We start from the raw sequence: 13,767 nt of genomic DNA, 5'->3' as shown, positions 1-13,767 counted from the left end.
TGGGCTCCCTTTCCATAATTGTCTTTATGTGAGTCCTAATCCAGTTTTTTATCTCTATATGACAGTAATTTGTGAAGCATTCTCATGTGTATATATATATATATATATATATATATATATATGCATGTGTGTGTGTGTGCATGTGTGTATATATATCATTAATTCCTCACTATTAAAATGTAGTTCACAAGTGCCAATTAAAGGTGAAGAAAGCAAAGCTTAGAGACACCGGGTCACATATCCACAGTGGCAGAATAAGGAAGCCCATGGACCGTGACCTTTCTAATACGGTATATTTTATCACGTCAATCCAGGTTTCCTCACCTGTAGCTCTCTTTAGACCGACCTTGTTCTCTTGATTCCTGTTAGCACGCTCTCTTTCAACTAGTGCTAACCTTCCCCCACATCACAGCAGTAGGATAAAGGACCTTTACAGATACTAACTTCATCAGGAGGCCAGCTTTCCTGAGGATGCTTTGCAGGCAACGAACTCACCCCCCACCTCCGATCTGTCCACACTGCACCTGAGCCGGCCAGGGCCTGGCACGGAATGAAGGCCAAAGGCGCACAGATCTTAGCATGAACTTGAGCGAGGCTGACTCCTGCCCAGCTCTCTATTCAAGGCAAAGAAGAAACATGTGCTATCTATGTATCCTGCCAAGTATGAGTAGGAATACAAGGTGTATCATCACCGTCCTTGCCCCCGTGATGTCTAGGGCTAGAAATTCGATATCTGTTCGGAACTAGTAAAAACAAGTTTTAGAAACTGAACTATTGGAGCCCAGAAGAAGCAAAAATCACTTTAGGCTGAAATGACAGAAGGGGCTTCCTGAAGATGGTGGCTTGTACTCTGGGCCGTGTGAATTGGCAATTCTAACCATAATGCCCCACTCCTTTGCTGACGCCTCTCCCCAGTGGCAGGCTTGGTAACTTCCTCCTTTGCACCCCACAGGGTCCTCTGAAAATACCTGCCCCAACACCCACTACTCTAATGCACTTAGTTCCATTTCCCTCTGTGGGCTCTGAGCCCTTTCTGGGCTTTGGGTTTTTCTTTTTTTTTTTTTTTTTTTTAATGTTTAATGTTTATTAAGTTTTGAGAGAGGAAGAGAGACAAAGCAGAAGTGGGCAAGGGGCAGAGAGAGAGGGAGACACGGAATGGGAAGCAGGCTCCAGACTCTGCACTGACAGCAGAGAACCTAATATGGGGCTCGAACTCAGGAATCGAGAGATCATGACCTAAGCCAAAGTCAGACGCTTAACAGACTGAGCTACCCAGGTGCCCCAGGGCTTTGGGTTTTTCTTAACCAAAGACTAAAGAGTGCTTGGATTTATTAGTAACTATTAAAAATACCTGCCAAGCGGAAGAAAAAAATGCATGTGTGTTCTTTCACTCAGTTCCTATCACGATCCTGTGCTAACTGAGGCAGGATACTTTCAGAGAGGAGTAGAGCCCATTTGAACGAAGGGGCATTTGCACAAGATTCCGGGGACTGCTGGGTACTGGGTGTGGGCACGGGCACAGAGTTAAAAGCACACAGACCCACGGTCCATATTCAGTCCCCTGCATCACCAAGCTAGTCCAGTAAAACACAGAGTTTCCACTGGCTTGGAAAATAGCTGCTTGCAATCTGTCATTTTATGGTATGTGTTTTGAAATTAAAATCCAACGGGAATGGAAATGGACATGTTTTTCCTCTTAATTCAAGACCAGTCCTTTTTCCTGGGTTTTTCCTCCTAGCTCCCTTGGAGGCTGGAAACTTGGATGCCAATGACCTTGATACATCACTGGGGGTTCAATCTGCTTCCAAGCAAAAACAGACCTTCAAAAGTAAAAACCCCAACCCAGGGGCTCAGATCACAGGCTGAGTGAGAACTGCAACCAGGAAGGGTTGAGGGGTGTGTGTGTGTGTGTGTGTGTGTGTGTGTGTGTGTGTGTGTGTGTCTGTCTGTCTTTGGGAGCATTTTTTCCTGATGTTGGGGAAGAAAAGGGTTTATTTTTCCACTCCCATTCACACCAGCTGCCATGAAGCAGCACTAAAGGCCCCCTGCGCAGCGCTGTGGCCGTAGATCACGGAGCGGATCCCAGCTGCAGATGGACCGGGCAGCTGGTCAGAGAGATGCCGCCCTGACCCCCCTCCCACAGGCTGGGGACGCGGGGCGTGGCTCGCCAACTCCCCCGCCTCCCACCCCAGATTTATGAAGCAGGAAGCAGCCAGCCACAAAAGCTAAAGAGAAAAAGCCCAACTCCTCTGCTTCCTTTTTTTTTTTTCTTCCTTAAAGCACACACACACCTAGCGACGTTCCCTAGCCACTCCACTGGTGCAGGTGTCTGTCACCTACAACTGTCGGGAAGCGGACATGCTGGGCACAGAAGGCAGCGCTGTGTGCAGAGGCCGTTAGGAATGTCCGGCCTTGGAGTTTCCCACCATCGGGTCTGCGAAAGGCAGGAAGACAGCCGTCACATAGAGTGTGCACCCACTGGGAACTGCACTTGTGACACAGACTTCTACACTGACTCGCCACGGGATATTTGGGAGATAAAAGGGTAAGAAGCTTTGAGTGTCATGCCCAGATGGACTGACTGGTCAAGAGATGCTTATCACTTGGGGCAGAGGGCTGTTTTTTTAAAAAAAGATCTAGAGTGATCCAAAACTCCCTTACAAGCTTTCTGGATAAGCCATTGAAACACCACTGAAACTGGTGTTTCAGTTGTCTTTAACTGAGACTTAGATTTTTTTTTTCCTTCTTTTTTTATGGTCTCACACCAAAAGCTCAAATTAGGACTGGGACAGAGCCCCAGCCTCTCATCTTACACGGGAGCAAATCAAGGCCTTGGGATTCCAAACAGCCCACCCCAGCTCAGGAAATACCTTTGAGGGAGAGCAGGAAGTAGAACTCATTCTCCCAATAAGTACCCTTACTCTTTACATAACCTCTTAATTTACATAAAATAATGATGTGCCCAACATACAGCATAAGTGATACAGTCCCTGATATGGACCTGTGGGCAGGAGTCATGACTAAAGCCTCCCCCGAGTCCCCTGTTCACCAAGAGAATGTCAAAGGAAGAGACGAACTCACTGGGATAAATGAACAGACTTAAACGTCTGATGTGCAAAGGAGTTTTGCAGGACCCGAGGCTTGGAAATTGTTGCACAAATATGTGGATTTGGGGAAGTAGATATGGAGTGTGAGGAGGCAGCAAGGATTAGCGGTGTATTTTGGTGGGAGAAAATCCTCCCGGTTGCCATGCATCGGCTGGCGGGAGCTGGAGTCTACCGGGTGGTGGGAAAGGCCCCGCCCACACACCTGGGGGGGGGGGGTTGGGTCTGCAGCCCAGCTCATTCAGCTAATGTTCTTCCAGGGACCTGGTCTTGAGTTAGTACCTTGCACCAACCCCGCCCCTTCAAACAACAGGAGGCTGGAATGACTCTGGAGCTCTATAGTGTGGGCAATGGAAGAGGAGTGTCTTCACCTAAAGCAGCCCCCTGAGAGAGGCTGGTAGCCAGGAAGGGAAAAATAACTAAAAACCCAACATCTCCGATTAGTGAAATACATTTATAGTGACCTACCGCCCAGAGCTGTGGACTTTCATTTAAATGCAGAGTGTGGCCCTGGGCCAGGTGCGTGAAGTTTCCAACAGAAGGTGCTGTGAAACATGTCTTAAAGCCCAAGTACAGAGGCGGCGCTCTAATGTTTGGCGAGAACGAGCAGAGGCGTCCAGACCAGTGGTCTTGCCCTAAGCAGCTGTTATCGTTGGAATCTGGGGATCTGCATACATCTGATAGCGCCGGGATGGACCCTGTCTTCACTGAGACCCTTGCTGTAAAGTGGGTTTCCCTTCACTGACACCGGACTGGGGTCGTTGGCTTACGTGTTTCTCTCGCGCACTGGATTATGACTTCTCACGCAGAGGTCGGCTGTGTCTTTGTGTCCAGCACAACGCCTAGCGCTAAGTGAAACCCGGGCAGTCATTATTGAATAAATGGAGAGCGAGTGTCTGAAATGGAACATCACGGAGTGCTCTGTAGCCGTCAAGTTCAAGGCATTTTTATTGACTGCTGAATGTTGAGGATCCAAAAATAACACTCTAGAGCCAGACGGAGCTATTGAAAAATAAATAACTTGGCTGTTTCAGAATGGAGTAAGGTTGGTTTCTCTAATATAACAAACACACCTGTTGTCTTCTCTAAGCCCGGGCCCACTAGTGGTTCTCAAGAGAGGCTGCACATCGATGCGATCAAGAGCCCAAGAGAAACCACTGCTGCCTACGTCTCAGCCCCAAGGGTTCTGACTTGATTCTCTGGGATATGACCTCGGTGTGGGTGGGCTCCCGGGCTCCCAGGTTCCAAGGCGCAATCCAGGGGAAGGAGAAGCCTTGTTTCGTACTTTTGCTTCTGGACACGCTGAGGGAACCAAACTGAACTTTGCTTAAGCAGATAAAGAATCATGGCTTCTTACATTCCTGTCCCATGCTTCCTATAAAATCTCTGACGTGGACCCCAACACGAAGAGGCCAACTAGTGGCCCTCACGGCCCACAGCTGTCGCATCGCTGGGGCAACGTTACAGGCGTTGAGAAGGGCCTGTAGCCCAAAATCGCGTTCCGGAGCCCAGGAGCTTGGTGGTGGTGCTGCTCGTGGCTGCAGTCTAGCCACACGTCTCCTCCCAGTGCCTTGTTCGAGTAAAGTCGGGTTTACCGCTCCTGGAGAATCAGGCATGCACAGTGAGCAGTCACCAGTTTTCTTGGGATCTGTCTTTGGGCGTTTTTTCTAGGCAGTCAATCGTATTTTTCTAAGGAAGATCAGGGCGACAGTGCAGGCCCACCAGACTAACTCCAGCGTGCGGGGCCCTTCCTGTATTTGGACAGGGCGTCCACAGGGCTGGGAAGAGCCCCCACCCAAGGAAATGATAAGGTCTTGAGCCAATGGGACCGGTGGTAGTAAGATAGCACCAAGCGCAAGCTCAGGGGGCCTCAGCTGGATGCTCTGCCCACCTGGGGCTTGCAGCCTTCGTCCGCCAACGCCTGTGCACCGCGTACGGACTCAGCTCTTCTCCCAGCGGCCCCAGACACCAGCGTCAAGTGCAGGGACGAGCACCTGTTTTTTTTTTAAATTTTTTTTTTCAACGTTTATTTATTTTGGGGACAGAGAGAGACAGAGCATGAACGGGCGAGGAGCAGAGAGAGGGAGACACAGAATCGGAAACAGGCTCCAGGCTCCGAGCCATCGGCTCGGAGCCCGACGCGGGGCTCGAACTCACGGACCGCGAGATCGTGACCTGGCTGAAGTCGGACGCTTAACCGACTGCGCCACCCAGGCGCCCCACGAGCACCTGTTTTTAATGGCAAATGATTATTACTTTGTGATCATTAACCAATATCTCATAGAGTAAAACCTTTAAACAGGCTGAAGAGAAACATGTTTCCGGGGCTTCCCGAGAGGGAATTATGCCTCATCATACGACAGAACCCAGCCCGGCCTCACTCACGTGTGCTATAAAACAGCCAAATGGCCTTGCTGGGTGTTTGGTGACACCCGGTGGGAAGGGCCCCTGGTTGGCTTAGATGGAATCTGATGCAGGCTTGGGTGAACATCCCCTACTCACAAGCACACACCCACACAGCACCAGAGGCTGCCTGCAGGCAAGGGTTGAATGCACACATCGCCATAAATGACCTTCAGGAAGGAACCAACCAACCCATTCTGACTTCTGAGAACCCAGATGAGTTTAGGACACTCAGGCCAAGAGATAAAGCACCAGCTCTGAGGCCGGTCACGTTTTCCACCTCTCAAGCTGCGTAAACCTGGGCAAATTACTTATCTCAAAGGTCGAGTTCCTCATCTGTGGAATTTAATGATCAAATATTATGACAGCTGAAAAGCTAACTCGTAGATGCCTGTGTTGTAGAAATACTATGTTTCAAAGCAGGTGAGCCCCGGGGAAGACTTGTAAAATGACCAATGATCGTAAAAGCCACAATAAAGTATCCCTTATCTGTCACCTCATCAGACCCCTTTGCATTTGGTCTCAGTTCACAGTGGACCCCTCACCCGCTTAGCACTTGCTTTCTTGGCCAGTCATCCGGAGACGCCCTTACTGACCTGGAGAGTCCCTGGCTGGGACAAAGGTGCCCAAGCCATCCCAACCACAGCTGAGACTTGTCCCTCTGCACAGGGCGACTGGACAGCCCGGGTGCCCCGACCCAACAAGGTTTTCCAGCAGTCTGTCTCCCCAGACACGGAGCAGGGAGGCTCCTTCCCTGACAGAGGTGTGTGTGGCCTCCCAGCTCTGTCCGCACCGGTCACAAGGTAGTGACCCCCAACCCCATAAGATGCTCAGGCTTCTGATAAAAACCTGGTTTTGGCAATACACGCCTGAGCTGAGAAACTCTTTTTTTTTTAAATTTTTTTTTTCAACGTTTATTTATTTTTGGGATAGAGAGAGACAGAGCATGAACGGGGGAGGGGCAGAGAGAGAGGGAGACACAGAATCAGAAACAGGCTCCAGGCTCTGAGCCATCAGCCCAGAGCCCGACGCGGGGCTCGAACTCACGGACCGCGAGATCGTGACCTGGCTGAAGTCGGACGCTCAACCGACTGCGCCACCCAGGCGCCCCCTGAGAAACTCTTCAGGGCAGTTCTCCCACCTGTTGCTTCATCATTCAGCTCTCAGCTCCCCTTGCCTCCTACCCCAGTGGGGGAACCCTCCCTCCAACTGTCGGGAACCTAGAGAAATCCATCGGGCTTCTCTGAAATGCACTGCCTTCCATCACTTCCATGTATGAAGAAGAGTCACCTACTGGACCCCTCAGGTGAGGCACCTCTGTCCAGGCCCAGCCTCCGGGTCAGCCCCTGCATCTGAGTGAGGGCACGGCCTCTCCAGCGTGCCTCATATCTGAGCCAACTCCTGGCACATTCAACATCACGTCACATTCAACATCACAGCCTCCGTGTTGTGCGTGAGCGGTTCATGCACGCGCACACATGTGTGGGCACCTAACTGAGAGCTGCCCACCTCTGTCTCCTCATTACTCCTCCAAAATTCTAAGGTTCTGGTCACTTCTTGTCAGCCCTGCAAACGTCACCTTCTATTCTCATGCTCAATCCTTGTCTGTCGCGACAGAACATCTAAGAGAAAAGAGTAACGTTCCCCAAGTGCCTAAAACACGCAGGCACGTGGTCACTCCCTTTTATAGCCACGTTCCCTGCAGAGAAGAGATGATGATCTTTGTTATAACAACATCCACTGAGCATGTAATACGTGCCTTCACTGTTGCATACACCTTGGCGTGATCGCACTTAGCCAGGCGTGGAAACTCAGAGGAGGCAGCCCTGTGAACAGGAGCGGAGGCCAGCATCGGAGGCCCTACTCCCTTCTGAAGTCACCTCTGGCCCCCAGTGAGCTACGGCGGACGGACACGGGGCCACGAGGTCCTGCAATCTGGAAGGGGAAAGAGACTCTAACCGCATCTTTCCTTGCGAAAGCAATAGTGACTTCAGACCTTAAAGCCCTAATGAAAACCACACTGGGTTCCTTCCTGTAGACGTCGCATTCTGGTTTGCGCGCCCCCCCCCCCCCACTGGAAACCTTTGCAAAAGCCATCTCCTTGGTCTCACTTAGGAGATAACAAATCTTGAAACCTAAAGTAGATCATTGTATCTACGGGTCCATAGCTTTAGCTTGGCCATAATACTGGAAACTGGAGACTCAATACCCCCAGGACAGAGTGACACATTGTGGCCTGCACCTACCTACTCTCTTCCTCCAGGAACGGCGCAGAATCGACTGGCCTCCAGAACTGCCAGCCCCGCGCGATCCTCTCCCTGCACGAGTGGTATTTCATCTGGAACCAGACACGGGAATTGGGGCGCTCGGTCCTGTATCTTTGGCTCATGTTAACCTCCGCTCTCCCTCTGTCTCTCTGTCGCTCCCTGTCTCTCTCTAAGCAAAACAAGGGAGAAGCCGAGGCTTCATAATCTCTGAGGCCACCTCTACCACCCCCGAGCTTTGCAGACCCTCCAGAGATGCTATCTCATTCACCTGTCGCGGCACGTCTGCGGGGGCGCCTTGCAGGCGGTGACATCCTCTGTGAGGATGTCTGTGAGGTGAGGAAGGCGGGTACGTGGAAAAGCCGGAAGGATGCCTTGACCCTCTGCATCCAGTCCCACCTCCTTTTATACTAAGAGGCTCATAAGTCATTGCAATGCATCAGGGTGCCTGGGTGGCTCAGTCGATTGAGCGCTCGACTCTTGATTTTGGCGCGGGCCATCGGCTCACGGTTCGTGAAATCAAGTCCTGCGTCAGGCTCTGCGCTCGCGGTGCAGAGCCTGCCTAGGATTCTCCCTCCCTCCCTCCCTCTCTCTCTCTCTGCCCCTCCTCCTGCTCATGTTCTCTCTCTCTCTCTCGAAATCTAAAAAACAGTACCAACGCGCCAATGATTACGCAGTAGCAGCGGCAAGAGAAGCAGCTGCCCTGGGAGACGCCGTCGCGGTACAAGGAGCAGCCAGTAGAGTCGCTGCAGCGTCACCAAGAACCACAGCAGACGCAGTAACGGGAACGATGGGGCTCCCGAGCAGCCACCGGGAGAGGGGTAACGCGATTTCAGTAGCTCGAGTGACAGTAGTGGTGCCCGCAGTGGAAGGACCAACACAAACAACTTCCAAGGAAGTCGCGAACCCATTAGAATCGCGCCGGAGAGCACAGGTCACCACGAGCTCTAGCCACTGTGCTCGCCAGCCAGGTGCGCTTATGAGCAGGCAGCTGCAGTTAAAAGCACAGCAGCATCTACTGTAGGGCTAGCACATCACAGGCTCTCCCCCTAAACTGGGTTAAGACTCGGCAGGACATGAATCATCAGCCCTTCTTCCAGACAAGGCAGCTCAGCCAAACGAAGGAACTCAATCAAGGCCAGACTCTTAATAGGTGATAGAGCCAGGAGTTGAACTTAAACCAGAACAAACCTAAGGTTTATGCTCCAAATACCCTGGAATCAGCATTTATGAAGAACGAAAGAGGGCACAGACACCTGGGGACACTCCAGTGGTGGCCCTTTATACGAGTCTCGTTTCATAAGAGATAAAAGTAGACAGAATACATCACAATACAGAAGACCCAACCAACGTAATCAATCAATCAATGGATATTTTTCACATGTCTAATCATATGCTGTGGAAACAGAAGATGGGCTAACTTTTTCAAGTGTCCATGGAACAGCCCTTAAAAACGGACCTTTTGTTAGGCTACAAGAAAACTTCACTAAAAACCCAAAGAAATGCTACATAGGAGAAAAACTTAGAAATTAAAAAAAAAAAACAAAACAAAAATGAAATTGGAATGTCAAACCAATTATAAAAGCCTTCCAGAAGGAAATTTAAGAAATTTCTATTTAACAACACGTTGATCAAAGAGTAAATCAAGGGGTGCCTGGGTGGCTCAGTAGGTTACGTGTCCGACTTCAGCTCAGGTCATGAACTTGTGGTTCGTGAGTTCGAGCCCCGCATCAGGCTCTGTGCTGACAGCTCAGAGTCTGGAGCCTGCTTCAGATTTTGTGTCTCCCCCTCTCTCTCTGCCCTTCCCTGATTGCGCTCTGTCTCTCTCTCTCTCTCTCTCAAAATAAATAAGCATTAAAAAAAAAAAAAAAAAAAGAGTAAACCGAAACCTCAATACTGAAAAGCAAAACATCTCATCAGGAGGAAAATTGAAACACGAAATGCCAGAATCCAGAGCACAGGACTAAAAGCATTCAGAGGGATTTTTCTGCCAGAAATATGTATATCAATTAGCAAGCGTGAATGGAAATGCGTTATTTAATTACGCAACTCAAGAAATTAGAAAACAATAAGAAAAAAAAAACCACTAAGGCAAGCAGAACAAAAGAATTTAAAAAGATGAAGGCAGAAATTGTTTATTTAGAGACAGTAAGTGTGAGAAGTAATTAATAAACCCATGAGTTGGTTTTTACACATTAAAGAGCCAACAGTAACAGTAAAAATGATGAACCGTTAACAGTAGGAACTGATGGTGAAGAAATGGCTGCAGGCCTAGCAGGAAGTTTAAAAAAAAAAAAAAAGGCAGGAACGTGCTTTGCGGAGGTTCATGCAACATCTGGAAGAGAACACACACTCGCGTGTCCTCCCACAGAAAGGAGACGACCCTCCACATAGACCCAAGTTCATGGAACAGACAGAGTCAGGGGATGAACCCCATTCCCGTAAAAGAGCGCCAAGCCCACTCTCTTTATTAACAGGAGATTTCTAATGAATCTTCGAGGAAAACAGTATTTCCCATCAGGACAAGGAGGGAGGAAGAGACAGAAGGGGAAGAAATTTCCCCAAATCATTTTTGCCAAGCTCACAAAATATAAAACCCCAACCCACCCAACCAAGAGGCAAAAAGAAAAAGGAAAACGTAGCCCTCCAGCGCTTCCAAATCTTTATGTTTAATTTATATTTAATTTCATAGACATGAGCAAGCACAATGCAGAGGCCATTCAAAGACGAGCACCATGAACAGCAGCGATTATTCTGGAAATGCAAGAGCGACTGAATGGTGGACGGCCTATCAATGCAATTCTCCGTTTGAATTCGCTGAAAGGAAGCAATTTCTAGAATTTTTTGGTGAAATTAAAATTTAATTCTCGGCTTAAAACTCTTGTTGCGATAGGAATGGGCAAGACTGCAAGCTGTTTTCTGCTCACAACCTTTTCATTTACGACCTTCTTAGACTGGACGGACGGTATCTTCTAGAACAAAATCCGTCTGCTCTGCTGGGCGATGCAGGTGGAAGTATGTCACGGTGCTTTGATGTGAAGCATCTCACAAATATATAAACCTCCCTGCATCTATCTCATAAATGCATGCGTAGTGGACGTCTCAAAAGTAACACAAAGAGTTCTAATGATGATGGCATTGAAAGAAAAAGGTAGCTTTAGATGAAATTGCGAGACAATGCAAAATTTTTTATGCAAAATGCAAGAACACGCAAAATGATTTTTTAAAGAATGGATAATGTGCACGTGAGAGATGCCTGTTCGGTGGGCAAGTTAACAGCACCGATGCCCCGCGTGGGTGCTAACCGCCTGTGTTCTCAGAAGAAAGCGACGGATGTTTCCAGAGCGTAAAGACCATTTCATGGGCTCAGCACCCTGGCCAGCCGGTACAACACTGAGACACAAGGTGAGGAAGAAGACAGTGGCTTGGCAGCTAGGAAGACGTTCACGGCAATACTCAGGGAAGAAAAAGATTCTCAAGGTAAATTTCAAGGTCTCCGTGATGCCGGGAGGGCTTTCTCGCCCCCCATCTCCCCTGGATATTCCCAACAGCCTTAGGGGACAGTCAGGAAAGCAAAGCCCACCTTCAAAGAGAAGACAAGTCCCGAGGCGTGATGTGAATTGTCTGAGACCACGCAGCTGGTCAGAAGCAGAAGCGGACCCCGGGTCTTCCACTTTCCCCTTCTAGCATCCGGCTGGCAACAGGCCAACACCCTGAATCCCCGCCCAGAGCCTGGGCTGAGCCACTCGGAGCGAGGAAGAGCCGGGATCACTCCTCTCCTGGGATCACTCTTCTCCTTACGCAAGAAGATCTTTACTTGGGATAAGAGTTGGCTTTGCAGCCCAAACACATCACTGCAAGACTGGTGAGCAAATGTTTTGGACCCATATTCTTAGTAGAGCGTGGCGGTTGATAAACGAGAAAGATAGTCCCCTTGTCCTCCACGCACAGACTAGTGTCAGGTTAGATCCCGAGATGTGATACTGACCTCCGCAGTCACACACGTTCGTTTCCATTAACCGACCCCTGGATGGAGTCAGACTCTTGTCCCTACTTTACGGATGGAGCGCACACAAGGGACCTGTGGCTCAGAGAGGGACGTGAAGCGCCCAAGGTGTGACTGGTCTCAGTGAGGGGTAGAGACGGTGAGGGGGGGAGGTGATGTGTAGCCCAGAGGGCTTCCAAGCGTTAAACGTGACAGAAAACCCTTTGGAAGAGAGGTGGGCACCCTTGCCTCATTTTTGCTTTCTGCTCACGCCCTGGGGGCTGGGGCGTGCCCCAGGTGGGGCCACACTGAGGATGAGGGAGCTGCGGGGGGGGGGGGGGGGGGCGCGCGACGGGCAGAACCACCGGGGCCACTTAGGGGGATGTGCCTCCGGAGCTCCTTCTCTTTGTACGATGAAGAAAGGAGCCTATGGGGAGAAATCACGGAGTAAGACAAACCCAGAACGTCACAGAAGGACTTCTGGGATGAAGGTGGATCTCTGTGTCACCTTGAAAGGGGACCTCTTTAAATGGGTGGGGCCACCTGGGATGCAGGAGGAAGTGTGGCAGGTGCACGAAGAGGTACCTGTCTGCCCCTCGTTTCCGGAGCCTGGGCTCCCCCTGCCTGAGGTCTCTGTTGCTGGCAGTGACGACCGCCAGGCCCACGGCGGGGCAGTGGCCCCAGAGGCCTGGCCTCAAGCTCGGAGGGCAACGCGGGGCCCGCCCGGCTGCCCCAGATGCTAGCCTGTCCCCTCGGAAACTGACCACTTGCTTTCTCTTTTTTGCTGTCCTTTCTTATTTCGGTTTATGTCGCGCGGGATGCGGCGGTAGAAAGTATTCTAAGAGAAGCTGAAAGGAAGCTGGGTGGGTACAGGGTGGAAGGCCCGGAGGCAAACACAAAAATCCACCACTAACAGGCAAAACAAAAACACCCAAATAAAAAAACAAAGTAACAAAAGAATGCAAAGCACAGGCCCGCCTTGAAACTCGATAAACGCAGTGCTCGAGTGCCACCTGCTGGCCGCGTCTCGGCACTGCATGCTGGCAGGCGGCTCCCCATCCAGGACCTTCCGCTTTCCAGCAAACCCCACAGAGCTCAGGCTCCTCCCCTCCAATCCAGGCGCCGCAAAGTCTTTCTAAAGAGTAGGACTTAACTGTCACTTCCCAATCTAAAACCCCCCAGGGTTTCCCATTTCATACAGGGGCAATTTCCCCCAGGAGGGCATCAAAACCTGACCCTCCCGATCCTTCCAGCCTGGCTCCTCCGGGCTCCTTGGGTGAAACCACCCACCTCTGTCTAGGTTCCCTCTCCTCCTCCCCGTCTTTCCCAGCCCAGCACTACTTTCGCCAGCTCCACGCAAGGTTCGTGCCCCTTCGCGCACCCATGGCCCCTGTAGGTTGTGAGGTTCCAGCGGGACTGGTTTCTCCCTCAGAACAAGGAGCGTGAAACATCAGAGGCTTCCAACCGCTGTCTGTTGAGTTAATATTTGCAAAGAAAATGCCGGTCCTTGGACCAGGCTCCAGTTCTGCTCCTCTTAGGCTAAGAATTGGGAGGGTTTCAAGCACCGGCTCTCTCTCACAGCACAGTGGTGACGAAGGTCCTGTGGTCGGTCTCCTGAAGTTCTGCCCCCTGGACCTAGCGGCTCCCTTCTTCCTGAGCCCTGTGAGCACGGCTGCCCCCAGGAGGATCACTAAGGCAGCGCGAGGCTCTGTCACCCCCCGCAAACGACCTGAGAGTGTCCCCCTCAACTCTCAGTTCCCTTCTCACTTTCCCTCCTGGAGCAGAGCCCTGTCCTCCCCACTGCCAGCATTTTCTTGCTCATCAATCTTTCCTCCTATTTGCACCACTCAACACTCTCATCTCTGGGCAACAAGTCTAGCCTTGAAACAAGTGTTTTACAGAGGAAACCCCTCAGACGGGGCTCAAAGGATAAACCTGTCGCCAAGCCTGTTCTGCCAACCCAAGAGTCCCTTCGGAAGTCTAGAACCTAACAGCCAAACTGGTCGTCTTT

General features: G+C 50.6%; 1 protein-coding gene and 1 long non-coding RNA gene across 2 annotated transcripts in view; both read right to left on the bottom strand.

The window, feature by feature from the left end:
- Positions 1-13,767, bottom strand: part of RNF144A (ring finger protein 144A) — a 292,455-nt gene that overhangs the window by 125,569 nt on the left and 153,119 nt on the right. The gene's annotated exons all lie outside the window — the stretch shown is intronic.
- LOC121044056 (uncharacterized) lies at positions 4,024-8,269 on the bottom strand. The gene is made up of 3 exons (XR_005797086.1): positions 6,628-8,269; positions 5,334-6,391; positions 4,024-5,098 (listed from the first exon to the last, which is right to left on the bottom strand). It is a non-coding gene; the product is annotated as an uncharacterized LOC121044056 (long non-coding RNA).

The sequence above is a fragment of the Herpailurus yagouaroundi genome, unplaced genomic scaffold (genome assembly GCF_014898765.1).
Source record: "Herpailurus yagouaroundi ecotype Mexico unplaced genomic scaffold, PumYag 188, whole genome shotgun sequence".
Lineage (NCBI taxonomy): Eukaryota > Metazoa > Chordata > Mammalia > Carnivora > Felidae > Herpailurus > Herpailurus yagouaroundi.
The sequence above is the reverse complement of the archived record's forward strand: the minus strand, read 5'-3'. Positions and strand labels throughout refer to the sequence as shown.